Source organism: Canis lupus, chromosome 5 (assembly GCF_003254725.2).
Source record: "Canis lupus dingo isolate Sandy chromosome 5, ASM325472v2, whole genome shotgun sequence".
Classification (NCBI taxonomy): domain Eukaryota; kingdom Metazoa; phylum Chordata; class Mammalia; order Carnivora; family Canidae; genus Canis; species Canis lupus.
In genome coordinates, this window is record NC_064247.1 from 76,552,984 (window position 1) to 76,570,572 (window position 17,589).

Genomic DNA, 17,589 nt, shown 5'->3' on the forward strand with positions numbered 1-17,589 from the left:
TCTCATGAATAAATAAATAAAATCTTTTAAAAAAACCACAGCAAAATCCATGAGTAGTAAGAAGGGATGGAAGCTGGTGCCTACATGGAAAAGGTCTACCTGAGAAACTGGAGGCAAAGCAGAGCATGAGGCACAGAGACAGGGAGTGATATGGTAATAGGAAATGAAGAGGGTCTCTTTATTGCTGGGGTTGGATATTGACAGAGACCAGATGTGAAACAGTCCTCTAAGAGACCAGGGAAGTCACATGGGAAATTTGGTAGGTAGCAGAGCAATGCTGTGGTCCTCTGACTGGATTGTGGTCACAAATTTAGCAAATTTGGTGAGACCATTCAACAATACATGTCCCCTGTAGGGCTGGCTAAGCTTGAGATGCTGAGCTGAGCAGGGAACTGGTGATCAGAATTCAGAAGGTCAGGGGCAGCAAGGGCCTTGAACAATGGATGGGTTTCTCTCCCCTAGTGCTTTCTACCAATCAAAGGATGCATGCTTGAGCAACCAATGGAAACTAAAGGGGGCCTTTAGCTCACGGATAGAGAAGAGGAAAAACAGTCCTATGGGATCAAGCAGCAAAGGCTGGCCCAAAAGGAGAACAGAGGGACTGGCTTTTGGAGGGTAGGGTGGTTTTAGAGCCTTTCTTTGGTCAGTTCCCAGGAGACAAGCCACCGAATTAACCTAATGAAGCACAGGATAGCACAGCCTCAGAGCAGCACAGCTGAACACAATCTTCTTGGCAGGCAGAGAAAAGAAATGTCAAAATAAGGCTCGGAGGATGGGGGGAAGGGGAAGCTTGAATCTGGAAGGGGTGGGGAGAAAGGAAAAAAAAAAAAAAGCAAGATGCTGACAAAGTGCCCTCTTTCCACCCACTGACACACAGCCTGAGGATACGTCCCAGAGCCTCAACGTAAAGGCATCAAACCACAGATTACTCACATTGCATGATGTTGTATGCATTTCTGAGCATTTGGGGGCATAGCCTCTCATTTAGTATTCACAAAAATCCCAAGACTAACTGAACAAGGTCAGCCAGGCGGTAAGTGACAGAGCTTTAATGTCACTCCAGGCCTGATGGCCAGTGCTCTTGTCACAAGCACCCCCTGGCTACTAGAGTGGCTCTTCCTATTCACTGGGGTACAACAACTGAAGGGTTCTTTATGCTCCCAGATCCCTGCCAACCTAGTGACCCAGCAAACTCCCTGTGTCCTGGGTGTAGCAACAGCTTATCCTGGCAGAAGGTGTCCTGGAGGTCCAGTCACCACCATGAGGAAGAGACCTGAGGAAGAGATAGTCCCTCCCTCACACACATCTCAAACCAAGTGAGGCATTCTCTTGATGTGCCTGAGAACTGGTTGCTTTACCTCGGCACGATAGGCTAAGTGAAGTCATCTCATTGCAACATCCTGGCACCAGCTCCTGGCACAGACCCATCACAGTTCTCCTAGTGACTCAGGCCCTCCTGGCGCCCTAGTAATACACCCTCAGGCAGCCGCTGCCTCTCGAGTGCCTCCCTTCCTTGACTTCACATCCACTCTGAGCCCTCAGCTCTGGTACTTCTGCTGTAGCTGCTGCTGCTCAGGATTAGCAGTTGGGAAAGAGCAAACAAAGCCCATGGTCATCACTCTGGCTAACTTCCAATTAAGTCCTAGAAAAATAACCTGTCAGTCTTCGCTATGACAGGATCAGTGTTGCACCTTACAAGGTAGGCTCTCAGGGCAAGAATGCCGGGCTCTGGGGGATGGTGTGGGGGAAGAGGGGGTGCACTGGGATGTGGTATTCCTTAGTCAACTCCCTGCTTCACTCTGGCCAAGCTCTACTCCACACTCAAGGGGTCCAAGTGTAGTTCATTCTCATAGGGGAAAAGTCCAGGAATATGCTATACACATTCATACTAAGGTAGGAAGCAAAATCTAGAAAAACAATGTTATCCAAAGAGGGAGGCAGATATAGTCAGAGAAAAACATTTGGGAAGATAAGAGGAAATATGAGGCAAAGAACAGAAAGTTATTTAAAGAACAGAACCGCTTGGTGACAAAGGCCTGATAAGTCCCCAAGTCTGACAGGTCTCTCCACGCTCCAGATTACTTACTGGCTTTTTTAGCCAATGAGATAGTTTTTTTTTTTTTTTTTTTTTTTAACATGCATTTAATCCATTACACTTATGCATTTGGACTTCTCCTATTACCTTATTTTGTTTTCTCTTTACTATTCCTTTAGTCGTTTTTTTCTTTCCCTTTAGTCCTTCTGTTGGACTGACACGCTATGCTATCCCTGATCCCACCATTCTTTTTCTTCCTGGCTTGGAAATTTTCTCTTTTTTTTAGTGGTTATCTTAAATTACTAGCATATACATTTTTTTAAAAAAAGATTTTATTTATTTATTCATGAGAGACAGAGAGAGGCAGAGACAAGGCAGAGGGAAAAGCAAGCTTCCCGTAGGGAGCCTGATGTGGGACTCGATCCCAGAACCCCAGGATCACGCCCTGAGTCAAAGGCAGACACTCAACTGCTGAGCCACCCAGGTGTCCCTATACATGTTTTTTTTTTTCATTTTTTTTTTTAATGAAATCTCCAAGTTTTCAGCAGCACTATTCCCTTGAACAAGGCAGCAACTTGATGTGATTTAACAATGAATTTCCCTACTTCATTCTACCTTATTATTCTTCCCTGGCAGTGTGGTCAACAATTTGTTTTTCTTTTTTTCTTTAATTGAAAAGCAAATCAGACACTGGATCTGTGTGTGTTTTGCCATCTGTGGCATACACTGTTGATTGCCTATCAGCAGCTACTCCCCCTTTTATTTTCTTGTCAACAGAATCCTGATTTTGCTCAGGAAACAATGGAGCCAGTCCCAGGAGAGGAGGTGAGGCTGGTCAAAGCCAACCATAGTAAGCCTACTCTCTTTCATCTGGAATTAGTCTGAGGATGGACCAGCTCAGGCCAATGAGACATAAGGAGAGGTCTGCAGGGGCTTTCTTGGAAAGATTATCCTTCCTGAATGAGAGGCACATTCAAAAGCTTCCTTTCAGCTAGCATCTCTTTGTCTTCCTGCGTGGGATGTTATGGGAAATGATATGACACCTGGAGCTGCAGCAGTCATCTCAACACCATGAGGAGAGAGATCTTACACTCTGAGGATGGCAGAGGAGGAAGATGGAATGAATGATCCAGGGTCCTTCCTGTCAGTGCTGGACCACTGTCTCAACCCTGGAATTCCCTACCTCCATATTTTTCATTATAAAAGAAATATACATATATATACACACACATTTTAAGTCACTGTGGGTTATTCTGTTACTTATAGCAGAAAGTATCCTGATATATTGTCCTACAGTTAATTAAATTTATCAACATAATGTGTCAATTTCTGTGCTCAGGATGGTGCTAGCAATAAGCTCCTTTCCCTGGGTTTACTTTTCTTCTTAATAAAGCATACCTTTAGTATATCTTTTAGCAAAGGTCTAAAGGTGATAAAATTGCCTTAGTATGTCTTTATTTCACCTCATTCTTGAATGATAGTGGGTGGAGAGTTCTAGCTTCCCTAAGATACCCCTATCATCTTCTGGCATTTGCATTGATGAGATGTATGTCAGTCTAATGGTCATTCCTTTGAATTCTTGGTTTTCTCTGGTAGTTTTTAATATTTTCTCTTTATTCTTGCCTGCCACTTCACTTCATAGTGCCTAGATATCTATTTATTGTTCAGTATTCACGCTGTTTCTTCAATTCTGGAATTCTCAACCATTCTCTCTTCAAATATTAATTCTTTGCCATTTTCTTGACTCATATCTGGAATTCCTATTAGATGCATGCTAAAGCCTGTCAATCTGTTCTCCATGTCTGTGCGGCCTTCTGGATGGAATCCTCAATGTCAGCTTCCAATTCGTGGGATTCTGTGTGTCTAGGCTAGAGTTCTAATCTATTGTTTCAAATTCGAATGACACTATTTTTCACTGCTAGAATTTTTAGTACTTTTCATACTGACATTTTTCTATTTCTTTTTCTTTTCATAACTTTACTTTTCTTTTTTTTTTTTTAAGTAGGCTCCACACCCAACATGAGGTTGAACTCACAACCCCAAGATCAAGAGTCACATACTCCACTGACTGAGTCAGCCAGGTGTGTCTCATAACTTCGTTTTCTTTTCTTTAATGGATTTCATGTTTCTTTATCTCTTTGAGGATCCTCAATCTATTATATTAAAAAGACATTTTCTAATAACTGTTATTTTAATTTTTTCTGAGGTAAATTTTTCTTTGATTTTTATTGGTTCTTTTTTCTCACTAATTTTCCTCACTTTTTTTTTTTTTTTTTTTAAGATTTTATTTATTTATTCATGAGACACAGAGAGAGGCAGAGACACAGGCAGAGAGAGAAGCAGGCTCCATGCAGGGAGCCCGATGCGGGACTGGATCCTGGGACTCCAGGGCCACACCCTGGGCCAAAGGCAGACGCCCAACCGCTGAGCCACCCAGAGATCCCTCCTCACATGTTTCTAAACTTTAGTGCATAAATTCATCTCCTCTCATATTTTACTTTTGCCTTCCCGTCTAGGGGTTTTCACCTTTCTCTCCCAACACCTTATGTCCTCTGCCTCTCCTAGGCTAGAATCAAATCTTATAGCAGCTACTCAGCTTAGGTCCAGGATGTGAGGTTCTTCTCCCTAGGTAAGCATCTTTATAAAACTCATAGCCCCAGGGCAGGGTTGCAAGCAACTTTTTTCAGCCTACTTTCCCAGCCCCTGGGTTCAAGCAGTGTACAACCTCTAATTCCATGGTTTAATGTGGAGAACTTTACAGCTCTGTTACCCCAGATTTCCAACTGATTGTTCCTGCTTCTAGACTCAGAGACCAGCACGCCTTCAGCTTCAGCCCTGCTCTCCTCTTTGTGTTCCTGCTCCATTTCTCATTACAGGGATGTTTGTCTTTTCATGTGAGGGGAAGGAGGGGGAGTGTATGACTATGTTTTTAGAATTTTATCTTTTTGTGTATTACTGCTATGTGTTTAGATATAAATTTATAGTGCCATCTTGACTGGATGAGTTGGATTAAACCATCTGTACCAAGGAACTGGGGATCCCTGCCAATACCAGTCTCCTGGGAAGGCATATCAAACCATCTCTAACGAGATTCACAGAACTCCAGCCAGCACTCTGAAGGAAGCAGAATGAGATAGCCGGGCGTAAGCTGATCAAGAGCCCCAATTAAAACTGTTCTCCCAGGGCACCTGGGTGGGTCTGTGGTAGAGCATCTGCCTTTGGCTCAGGGCGAGGTCCTGGGATTGAGTCCTACATTGGGCTCCCTGCAGGAAGCCTGCTTCTCCCTCTGCCTCTGTCTCTGCCTCTCTCTGTGTCTCTCATGAATAAAAAATAAAATAAAATCTTTAAAAACAAAATAAAACTGTTCTCCCATCCCCACCCCATTTTCATTCCAGTCCACCTTGGGGGGTAGAGACAGGGGTAGGCACACATGCAAACAAGATCTTTCAGATGTGGTCTGACCAGGGCTTCACAGGGGAAGGCTACCCAAGTTGTCAGCTTCTCTTCCATACCACTTGACCACTTTGCAGTCTTTTATCTGGCCAGGGGGAAATGCATATTGGCTATAAGGACACCCTTGATGAAAGGCCCATCTGACTCTGGGAGTCCCTAGCCTGCCTACGGCAGGCTCAGCCTTCAATTTCAATTACATCAGAGGAGCAGTGGATTGGGGTGCCTGGCCGGCTCAGTCGGAAGAGCATGCAACTCTTGATCTCAGGGTCATGAGTTTGAGCCCCAATTTGGGTGTAGAGATTACTTGAATAAACAAACAAACAAATGGAGGAAGAGGAGAGCGGTGGATTCAGGAGTCAAATTCTAGTCTAGGCTGTCAGCAGGCAGCAAGCCACTTTTTCTTTTCAGGCCAAGATTCCTAAACAATCAGAAGAAAGCAATCCTACCCCCACCCTCTTTTTCACTATCTCCTGTTTGTTCCTGCTGACCACCACTTTCACTTCTAAGTCACTGCAATCTACTTTCTTGACTTAGACACTTCCTTGTTTCTTCCAGCTTGTAATGCATCCCAAAGGTTCTGCCCTCAGCCCTTTTGACTTCTTTGCCCCATCCTCTTCCAAATCTGTTGCTAGCCCGTATACTCTGGGTTTTATTATTATTATTTTTTTAGATTTTATTTATTTATTCATGAGAGACAGAGAGAGAGGCAGAGACACTGCCAGAGGGAGGAGGCTACTTGCAGGAAGCCCAATGTGGGACTCGATCCCTGGACCAGGGATCATGGCCTGAGCTGAAGGCAGACGTTCAACCACTGTGTTACCCAGGAGTCCCTACTCTGGGTTTTAGACCTACATTCTCAACAGCCTCTTCAGCATGTCTATATGGCACTTCAGATTTAACAAACTCATCAGGCTCCTACATCTAAAAGCCTATGAGATGGGGTGCTCACAAGGGCCAAGGTCAAGTTCTTTAGCATAGCATTCAGAGACCCTCAAACCAGGCCACCCTCCTAAGCTTCATCTATCCTCTGTATCCTATCCTCTTAGGGGTTATGAACTAGTTTGGAGCACAGACCAAATCTAGCCCATATTTATTAAGATCTTATACAGAGCCTAAAAAGACGCATACATACATATCCATCTCCTTTACTCAAAATATAAACTGTGCATAGACCATATTATTTAATTAATCATTTCTTTATCACTCTGGGACCTAGCACTGGCCTACATGTAACAGGCATTAAAAAATACTTGTCCGGGGATCCCTGGGTGGCGCAGCGGTTTGGCACCTGCCTTTGGCCCAGGGTGTGATTCTGGAGACCCGGGATCGAATCCCACATCGGGCTCCCGGTGCATGGAACCTGCTTCTCCCTCTGCCTGTGTCTCTGCCTCTCTCTCTCTCTCTCTGTGTGTGACTATCATAAATAAAAAAAATAAAAATAAAAAAAAATACTTGTCCCTGGGACAGCTGGGTGGCTCAGTGGTTGAGCATCTGTCTTTGACTCAGGGTGTGATCCTGGAGTCCCAGGATCGAGTCCCATGTCAGGCTCCCTGCACAGAGCTTGCTTCTCCCTCTGCCTGTGTCTCTGCCTCTCTCTCTGTGTCTCTCATGAATAAATAAAATCTTTAAAAAAAATTGTCCAGCTGAGTATCATCTCCATATATAATATCTCAGCATTATAAGAATCAGAAGAAGTCATAGCAATGAAGATATGCTTTAAAATCATTTTACAGTGCTCGCTTTGGCAGCACATAAACTAAAATTGGAACGATACAGAGAAGATTAGCATAGCCCCTGCACAAGGATGACATGCAAATTCGTGAAGCGTTCCATACTTTTTATTTCAACGATTAGTCAAAATAAACATTCTGGTTAAATAAATAAATAAATAAATAAATAAATTCATTTTACAGGGACGCCTGGGTGGCTCAGGGCATGATCCTGGGGAACCGGGATCGAGTCCCACATTGGGCTCCCTGCATGGAGCCAGCTTCTCCCTCTGCCTGTGTCTCTGCCCTCTCTCTCTGTGTGTCTCTTATGAATAAATAAATAAAACTTTAAAAAATAATCAAATCAAATCATTTTACAAATCATTATATAAGGACACAGATGGAAGTGATAATTTTATTCTGCCTCCACTCTTCCAGTCCTGACATTCTAGAAATGAAAACTTTCTCCATTTTCTTGTGGACTACCAAGAAACATGTGGCCTCAAGTACAAACCAGATTTAACAAGTCAGAGGCAAAGGGAAAGGTGTGTATGTAAATGGTCTAAGTGCCCCACTCCTAAATTTCTGTCAGCAGAGACACACCAGGGCTGCTGAAATGAAACTCTCTCCAGTCACTCCCCTAGGCACTGCAGGCTACTGGTCGTAGTCCTTGCTAGCCAGGTCTTGGAAGATCTCTCATCTGTTCACCCCAGCTCAAAGCCCCTTTCCAGTCAAGCCTCCCAGAAGAAGAAAGCACTGGGAAAATCTTAGGCTCACATATGGCATCACCACTTGTCAGCTATTAACCATTTAACCTCTCTGATCTGTGTCCTTCTCTGTAAAATGAGAATATTGTCTCTGTAAGTGTTCCTATAAGGATGAAAGGCATAAAGCTTCTAGCTCAATGCCTGTGCACCTGGGTTGGTAGGTTTAGGGCCACCAGTCAGCCCCAGTTTGGGCAACTCTTCTGGGCTAGAGCCCCATGACCCTGGGTAGACATCATGAGGATAGCCCCCACTGCACAGCCCTGGCTCAGATTTCTCAGCATCCCCACTCCTACTCCAGCCTCTCCTGGGCCAGCACCATGAAGCTTTAGAGCTTCCTCTCCTGGCTAACCATAGGTACTGCCCCCTTCTCCCTACTTTGGCAGGCAGCAGCTTCCAGGGAGATGGGGTGATGTGTAGACTTGAGGTCTCATAGTCAGCTCCACCCTGGCTGATCCTTACCCTAGGCTGCGTAGAAAGGAATGCTATGTCTATCCTGTGGTAGAGCTTGTGAGTCACAGAGCCTGTTACATCTTTCCTGACTGCTACTTCATTAGACCATACAGAACACAGGCCTACCCTGAGATGGTTCTAAACAGTTCCTCAAGTCCCAACCATAGTTGTCTATGAGCTCTCTAGCCACAGTCTGAAGCAAGATTCAGGAAAAGACAAAGTTAATAAGGAGTTTCTCTGTAGGGCTGAAAACCTCAGACACTGAGAGGCAGGAGACAGGTGGAAGGCCCTGAAGGTAGGAGATTCAAAAATAAATCTAAGTTTCTCTGGGGACTTTTGGAGGAAGCAGGAGTGGGATGAATGAATGGTGGCCCAGGGCAAGCCAGAGAGGAGTCTGGAAAGCTGGGAGCTTAGATCTTACTGCCAAACTCTGCCTCCCTGGGACAATTAAACTTGACGTACCACCTCCCAGGGACAGGGGACTAGGATGCCTATAGTCCACTCTGACTCTTTACAGATAATGTTCAAATACCAGGTGGCTTGGCTATTCATCACTGTTTATGGTTTAGATCTCAGTCATGCCACAGATATATAACCAAAGAGCCGAAGAAAAGCTGCTGGGGCTTCCTTTTCCTTCTACACTTGTCTGGATGTCTGGGGTATGCTTTGAATCTCAAGAGAAAAGCAGAAGATGTGTTCATTCAACAAATATTTATCACCACCAAGAAGTGGCAGACAGCATGGAAAGGACATGGAAAGGACTTCAGTCCTCTCCCTCTCTCCACTGCCCCTTAGCAAAACCTCTCTCTCTACAGCTTTGTGGCTCTTGCTCTGTCAAAGAGCAGAGAATGGAGTTCATCTGTTTTGAGGACTTTCTCAGCCCCTCCAGCCTGCCTACCACCCAGGGATCCTTTGTTCTGCCACCCAGGCTTCCCCTAGGAGGGCTGCCCTACCAAGGGTATGCCATGGGGCAGATAACCTCAGAGACTGGCATTCTAAGTCCCAACTGTAGGTCTTGCCCTCTAAAGAGGTGGGACCTAGTGCTGTGTTTCCACAGCCTATTCCAGAAGCCTTTAGAGAGGCATATCAGAGCAATACCCACCAGCCAGAGCACTGGTTGAGGGCAGAGCTGAGGGCTCCAAGAAGGAAGAGATGAGACAATCTTCAACTTATGGCCTTCCTTATGGAAAAGGACCATGCTCTTCATCAAACTCACTCTAACCAAAGGGAGCCCTCCTTGCTCTTCTCAGAAATATGGATTAATCCAATTATCCTCAACACTGACTCCCTGCAAACACATACTCCTGCTACCCTGCAGAGGCAGGGGGGTGGGGGGAGTAGTGGGTCTAAGAGAAGGTTTAGAAAAGTGTCTTCTTGTACTCCATTCCCCTTACCAAGGGGAGTAAAAGGGAAGAGAAGTAAATGGTTTCTCTAGGTAACTTTCAACCCTCTTCTCCTTGAGCCCTACACCCACACCCACATGACAGGGAATCAGCCAGTGAAAACATGGCCCACCATAACCTAGATGGCTTCCTGGAACATTTCTAGGTGGGAGACAGCCGACTGAGAAGGAAGTTCCAGTGGCTGGGGGCAAAGGGCAAATGCTATCCTAAAAGAGTGTAAGTCATACAAAATGGTGGAGAGGGACAGGGCATTCCCTCCCTAACTCCCAATCAGCACTCTTTCTCCCAGCCCTTGGAGAGCAAAACCAGAATTCTTGACCACTTTCTAGTCACTTTTGCCCTCACTTTGGGGAAAAGAACAAGACTGGTATTTCTGCTTTCTGTCATTGTTCTTTCTTGCCCCTTTCGAAGCCTGGACCATCTCAAGGGACTCTGATAGGGTTCTCCCTTCCCTCTACCTGTAAGCACAGGAAGGTTGGTCACCTACAAGAAGGCTTAGGCCTTCAAGACCCCAGCAGGGAATGATGGAGAAGGGATGAGCTAGGGCACATACTAGTCTTGCCAATGTACACTAGGGAAGGGAGAAGCTATTCTAAAAGCTTCCAGGCCACAGTCACTGTGGTTCAAAACTCCAGCTAGGCTTTCGCCCAGGCCAAGTTAAAGAACTTCACTCAAAACTCTAGCATCGGGGATCCCTGGGTGTCTCAGTGGTTTGGCGCCTGCCTTTGGCCCAGGGCGCAATCCTGGAGTCCCGGGATCGAGTCGCGTCGGGCTCCCGGCATGGAGCCTGCTTCTCCCTCTGCCTGTGTCTCTGCCTCTCTCTTTCTCTCTACGTCTATCATGAATAAATAAATATAATCTTTAAAAAACAAAAAACAGGGATCCCTGGGTGGCGCAGCGGTTTGGCGCCTGCCTTTGGCCCAGGGTAAGATCCTGGAGACCTGGGATCGAATCCCACGTCGGGCTCTGGGTGCATGGAGCCTGCTTCTCCCTCTGCCTGTGTCTCTGCCTCTCTCTCTCTCTGTGACTATAATAAATAAATAAAAAATTTAAAAAAATAAAAAAATAAAAAACAAAAACAAAAAACTCTAGCATCTATTCCCTCATCTTCTGTGAGAGGATAGGGGAGAGAATGCCAGGGAAGAGGTCATAAGCCAACTGCCAGGGCTATGAACCTGTAAGAAAGAGGTCCAGGAAGCAGGGTGCCCTACTGCTTCACTGGTAAGAAAGTCTGTAGGATAGGTCTATGCAGTCATTGCAGAAGACACGACCCAAAAGGATTCCAGGTCCTTGGCAAACCAGAGGGAAGATACCAGTTCTTCCTGGATGGCATAATAGGTTAGGCTTAGCCTAAAGCTCTAATGATTAGGACAAGCTATGACCTCAAGAATGATGACAGGGCTTCTGGGATATACAGGTCCAGAAGTGATGCTCTCTGAGTGCATCAGCTCTAGTTCTGGGATTCTCTCTCCCAGTCCAGGGGCTGGAAGTCAGGAGTAGCACACTCACTAAAAGAGGGCTAGTACTATGCATGAAGGTACAGGTGAGAGCAAGGCTCTCTGTCATCAGCTCCAGTAACATGTCATACCTCCCCCACTGGGCTAGTATGACCTTTGGTTTAGCTTTTCAGTTCTTGTGGCCTAGCTGAGCCACCCAGGTGGAATGTCTGCCAAAACCTCTGGGACCAGATAATATCATGAAGGTAACAGCCTGGGCTGTAGGCATGGAGGCCTACTCTGCACAGGGCAAATTTCTCTAAAGGGCTACAACTGTAGCAGAGTGGGGACAGGAGGCTGTACTGATGACAACCTCTCTTTTTCTATCCATCCTGCCCCCACATTTCCTTGTGAGGTGGTGGTTCTTTTGATTTTTTGTCTTTATCTGAACATTTGGTATGAAATGGGAGCATCGTGCATGCTGGCAGGCAGCAGTTTGGAGTGTGGAGACCTGGCTCCTGGGCACCATTCATGTGCCAGGCAGGACACAGAGGCAGTGCTGCAGGCTGAAAACAGCTTTGTGGCCAGGCTCTTACCTACTTCCTCAAGACTAGATGACTTGGGTTGTTTTTTGTTTTTAAACACAGACAGTCTTTTCCTCAATCCACCCAAAAAACTCCCATCGACCAGGCCCACTTCTTATCAGCTTCTATTCTTGTAGGCCAGGGGGAGGAAGGAACCAGGTGGGGAGACTTATGCAGTTCCTGACAAGATGTGATGTTGGAGAACCACCAGCCTTTCAATGGCAGCCGTGGGCTGAGCTGGGGCATAAGTACTGTGTCAAGAGATGGGTCCTATTACAAGGCTTACTTAGAATAAGACAGAACTCCTATAAGGTATGTTATGTAGGTGCCAATCCCCCAGCCCCCTGGGACCTAGGGACAAAGCCAGTGAGCCCTGGGTAGAGAGGAGAGTAGGCCCAAGCACTTGATCAGGAAGCAGTCCAGCTTGGGGAGGATTCATGGTAGTATGGGTCCTAGGGGTTGCCTTAGACAGGGAGACAGGTCAGCACTAGCAGGCCAGAGACTGTGGCCGAAGGGCATGCAGAGGTATGCCAGCCTGGAGGTCGGTATCTCTAGCAGTGGAGTACTCTGAAAACAAACCTGCCGACTACACTTTATGAGCCAGGCTGCTTTTATTCCCCATCTTTAGCTTTGTTTTGTTCTTCCTTTATACTTAGTAATGTCGTTTAGAAAGGTCAGCCGGTCCAGCTATGCTAATGGAAACCCAAAGAGAGTGTTTGCCGCCACACTTGGATGAGAGATTAAAGGGAAATGATGTCCCCTCTCTCCCTGGGAGTGGAGATAGAGAAAAGCAGAGTAAAAGAATGGAGGAGCCAGAATTGGGCCCCTTGTTTGGTCACTGTGTCCTCTGGATGTTGCCTTTCCAACGGAGACCTTGGAAGTTCCAGTTAGAGGCCCTGAGTCTGTGCTCAGCCTGGTCCCTTCAGTAATTTCCAGTACCAACCCTGAAGGTGGCTTTGGGAAGCACCCCTATCCTGTCCCCCTGGTTTTCTATGTGTTACTTCAGAAGGCAGAGAGCAAGTGGCCAGTAAATTGGAGAGCCCAGCTCTGGGCTGCGCCATACCCAACACTTGTTTTCATTTCTCCCTTGCTCTGGCTGAGCAATCTTCCTTTTTATTGACAAGTTGATAATATGTCAGACAAGGCCCCTGAGATAAGGACTATCCTCCAGGTTGCTAGGTAATGCTCTTCACCACCTCTGCAAAGTGGCAATATCAACTGCTATGAGAAGGGGCAAAGGGAGCTTTCCCCTTGCACTGCCTCTGCCCCTCCCTCCCATGGGAGGGGAGTCAGGGGTATGGAAGCAAGGAGCCCTCCACAGTCCTATTCTCAAGAAGTGACTCATCCCCCTGGATTTGGCGGAGATGATATCCATCATGACACGCATTACTGTTGTCAACTTTGGGGTGATGTGGAAGGGAGGAATACATAGACCAGTGTCCAAAAAAAAAAAAAAAAAAAAAACCATAGACCAGTGTCCATTACAATGGTCCCCAGGGAACAATCTCTGTTGTCTGGTTTATTATGTATTTTGTGGTCACATAGTGATGTGCTTGTTTGGGACTGAGGCTATGCAGAGGCGATCTGGGGAGCCCAGGGCCTGCTTTCAAGCCTTTTGGTTTCCCTGGTGAGATTGGGGCATCCCTACCCCAATGTGTGCCTATGAGTTAACATTAAACAATGAACTCTGGACTAAACCCAGAGTATCTCAATTCCAGAAGTGGCTCCACTATTCAAGAGTTGCATCTTTGGGTAGATCATAGCTCTCTAGACCCCAGGTCCTCCAACTGTAAAATGAGCATGATAATGCCTGCCCCACTTGCCTCACACAGTCCCTGCCAAGATGAAATAAGCAATGACGGTAAGCTGCACTATGGACCCGAGGCAGCAGGGAGTTTCACCCTCACAGAGAACAGAGAGGCAGGAACAAGAGTGGACACTGGGGCTCAGCCAGAGGAACACGGAGGTCTGAGCCAGGCTGGGTGAACACTTGGAACATAGCCCCGGACAGAAACAGGCAGACTAGGGGGCCTCTGGAAGGTGAGCATGAGGGGCAGACAGAGCACACTAGTCAGTATGGGCCGGCAGACAGTTTGGGAGAGAAGAACTAACTGGCTGTCAGCAAATATCGAAGGGCAGGAGGGAAGTGGTGTGAGAAAATGGTCAAAATAAAAGACGAATTCTGTCCCAAACTCAGAAAAGCTCCACTGCACTCTCTTAGCACTGAGGACTTGGTGAGAATTGCCCTCAAGCTCCTAGAACTTCAAGCATTTTGTTAAATTATCATTCATGCTTTCAAATACCCTAAAGCTCCTCATGGGGACAGCCTTCCCTTTCTGGATCAGAGGCCACCCAAGGCAAGAAGGCTGTGTCCAACTGAACTTGATTGAAGCCTCCTCTTTCTAAGTTGGAAGCTCGAAGCCCTGAGCTCTTTCTATAATACCTTATTCCTGGCTCTGCCAAGCTTATTCTAATACCTGTTCCTTCACAAACTGGAGGTGATGGGAAATGAAGTAAAAATTGTGCTATTTGTCTATCTGTACCCAAAACTAGCACTGCTGTCCTGGGTATCCTTTTCCAAGGGAGAAAACAGAGGGGCACAACTCTCCCCAACGGGGAATTTCCCAACATAATCTGGAAAGTGCTTGATGCAATGAGCTCTGGGTGTTATATGCAACTGATGAATCACTAAATTCTACTCCTGAAACTAATCCATCCATCCAGAGCTACATCCCTATATAGGCTACACCAGAAAACAATACGGAGGAGGGTGAAAGTTGGGAAAGCCAAGAGGACAAATGAAGGCAGCACTAGGGTAGAAGCCCTCCATAGATGGGCTGATGCTTCTTCTGTTTACTGGGACCAGTATAAAACCAGAGTGAGTGTCTCCCCCATCTCAGACAGACCCCTGCATAACACTATGCATCATGCAGATGGCCCTGGCCCACCACAAAGAATGAACCCTATGCCATAATCCTCCTGCGTCAGTTCTTTGACCTGCAGTCCAAGGGATAAATCACTCCTTGTGGATGGGCAGCTAAAGGTGCTAGAAAACACCAAAAAAACCCCACTTCACACTGGAAAGAGTGAGTTTTGGTCTCAGTGCTGGGTTTTGGTCTCAGTGCTTCTACCTTCTGATCTGAGGACAGTGGACAAATGTCTCAACTTCAGATCTGTAAATGGAATGACTAAATGACTCTAAGTTCCATTCTATGCTTCAGTATTTAGCTTATAACAAGGTAAATTAATAAATGGCAATGAATCCTTAGTTTGTCTACGATGGTGTTTCTGATATGTGAGTCAGGCCACAGAACTCCTGCAAGATCTTCCTGAGTCCAAGAAGACACCTTGCACTGCTTGCTGCTATTTTCCTTTGAGGAGCCACCTCTCTTCAAATTTCCATTTCTGTGCCATGTCACCCAGGCCTGGCCAACCAGAGCATCAAATGCCCTCAGTCACAGTACTGGGTTCAGGGCTGGGTCCTGCCAGGAAGTCAGTGGGGACTACCAAGAATGGCATCACCAGAGAGAAGGGCAGAGGAAGATGGATGTTGTTTGAGCCCCGCGTTTCCCCTGCATGCAGCCAGACATATAAGTCAACAGATTCCCATTTATCAATGGGCATTTCAAGATGCATTTTTAGTCTTTGTAATTTAGTAAGTCCAATGGATACTATCTTGTGCACATATATGGCCAGCTTCCATTTCATTTAAAAGAAATTTTTGGGCAGCCCGGGTGGTTCAGAGGTTTAGCGCCATCTTCAGCCCAGGGCCTGATCCTGGAGACTTGGGATCGAGTCCCACATCGGGCTCCCTGCATAGAGCCTGCTTCTCCCTCTGCCTGTGTCTCTGCCTCTATCTCTCTGTGTCTCTCATTAATAAATAAATAAAATCTTTAAAAAAAAAAAAAAGAAAGAAATTTTTTAAAAGCCACAACAAACTGAGGGTTGCTGGAGAGGGTGGGAGTGGGGGGAATTGGGGAATTGAGTGATGGACATTAAGGAGGGTACTTAATGCAATGAGCACTGGGTGTTATATGCAACTGATGAATTGCTAAATTCTACCCCTGAAACTAATAATACAGTATGTTAACTAAATTGAATTTAAGCAAAAAAAATTTTTTTTGGTAAGTCACTTACTGTATAACTTGCCATCTGATGTCGAACTGCTCTGAACTTGTCCCTTTAAAATCCTATCCTTGGGATCCCTGGGTGGCGGCGCAGCGGTTTAGCGCCTGCCTTTGGCCCAGGGCACGATCCTGGAGATCTGGGATCGAATCCCACGTCAGGCTCCCGGTGCATGGAGCCTGCTTCTCTCTCTGCCTATGTCTCTGCCTCTCTCTCTCTCTCTCTCTCTGTGACTGTCATAAATAAATAAAAAATTAAAAAAAAAAAGAAGTTGGAATCTTTAAAAAAAAAAAAAAAATCCTATCCTTGGGGATCCCTGGGTGGCGCAGCAGTTTAGCACCTGCCTTTGGCCCGGGGCGCGATCCTGGAGACCCGGGATCAAATCCCACATCGGGCTCCCGGTGCATGGAGCCTGCTTCTCCCTCTGCCTGTGTCTCTGCCTCTCTCTCTCTCTCTCTCTCTGTGACTATCATAAATAAATAAATAAATAAAAATTAAAAAAAAATCCTATCCTTGATAGGTCAACTCAGCTCAGAGGCCACACAAATAGAAGTCGTCCTGGGATTCCCAGAAGTGGCTCAGTTCTGGCTAGGACCCAAGTCCTTCTCCAGTCAGGGACATTGCCCAGATATGCAGATGGTGAGAGAAGCTCTGACATGCATAGCTTTCCTGGGTGGTCTGGGGTCAGCACTGTCCACTGCCAGAGTTCCTCAACCCCAGGGAAGACTTAGCAGGGAAGGGTATTGTGCCTTTTACTGCCTGGCCAGGCCCTGACTGAATCAACTCAATCAGTCAGGGAAATAGAATATGACCCTGACCATGGAATACAATAGGAAGTGAGGACTCTAGATTCCCTTCCTTACCTGGCAATAGATTTTGGGGGATCCCCTTCCAAACCTGTTTCTCAACTTGTTAAGAGTCATATCTAGTGTCTCAAATGATGTCAGACATTCCCCTGAATTCCAGACCCATCTATTCCATTCATTTCTAGATGCTACTTCCCCTTGATGACATACCTTAGAAGTACCCCAAAATACCTCAAAACTCAACCTGCCTCAAACCAAACTCATGCATGCTCCAAGCCTCCAAACTTGATCCTTTTTCTGTGTTCCTATTTTCTGGGAAAGGGACATCATCCATCCAACCCTGACACCTGAAGGCCATCTATGACCCCCTCCTTCCTCCAACCTCCCTTAGCCAACCTAGTACCAAGTCCACCTGATTTTTACCACCTAGATCTCTCATCTTTCTACTTTTCTCTGTCTATCCACCTCACCATCCTTTATCTACAGAGAGAGCCCATTGACTGCTAAAGCATCAGACCTACTAGAGACCTTTCCAATGCATTCTCCACAGGGAGGCCAAAGTGATCTTCACAAATGCAAATTCCATCAGATCCCATCAGACCTGATCTCTGAATCCTCCCAGCAAAACAGCCAGAACTCCCATTTTACTTTGGGGCCAAGGAAGGATTCTCCAAATGCCTCTTGGCCCCAGACCTGACTAGGTGGTTGGCAAGGTAATCCTGAGACCAAAATAGACCAAGCAGGTCTGGGAGTCACCAGAGCCCTGACCCCAACCTGAGGTGGCTTCCCACCCTAGGGTCAGGCTCAGCATTGGCTTGGTC

The 17,589-nt window shown here is 46.2% G+C and overlaps 1 protein-coding gene, 1 long non-coding RNA gene and 1 other non-coding gene across 5 annotated transcripts in view; 2 read left to right on the top strand and 1 right to left on the bottom strand.

Moving 5' to 3' along the window:
- The window catches only part of ST3GAL2 (ST3 beta-galactoside alpha-2,3-sialyltransferase 2), a 50,666-nt gene that overhangs the window by 23,054 nt on the left and 10,023 nt on the right, over window positions 1–17,589 (bottom strand). The window lies entirely within an intron of this gene.
- Window positions 1,417–16,129, top strand: LOC118354716 (uncharacterized). Its single transcript, XR_004815691.2, has 2 exons — window positions 1,417–1,699; window positions 2,813–16,129. It is a non-coding gene; the product is annotated as an uncharacterized LOC118354716 (long non-coding RNA).
- Window positions 7,221–7,327, top strand: LOC112647650 (U6 spliceosomal RNA). The gene has a single exon (XR_003128402.1). It is a non-coding gene; the product is annotated as a U6 spliceosomal RNA (small nuclear RNA).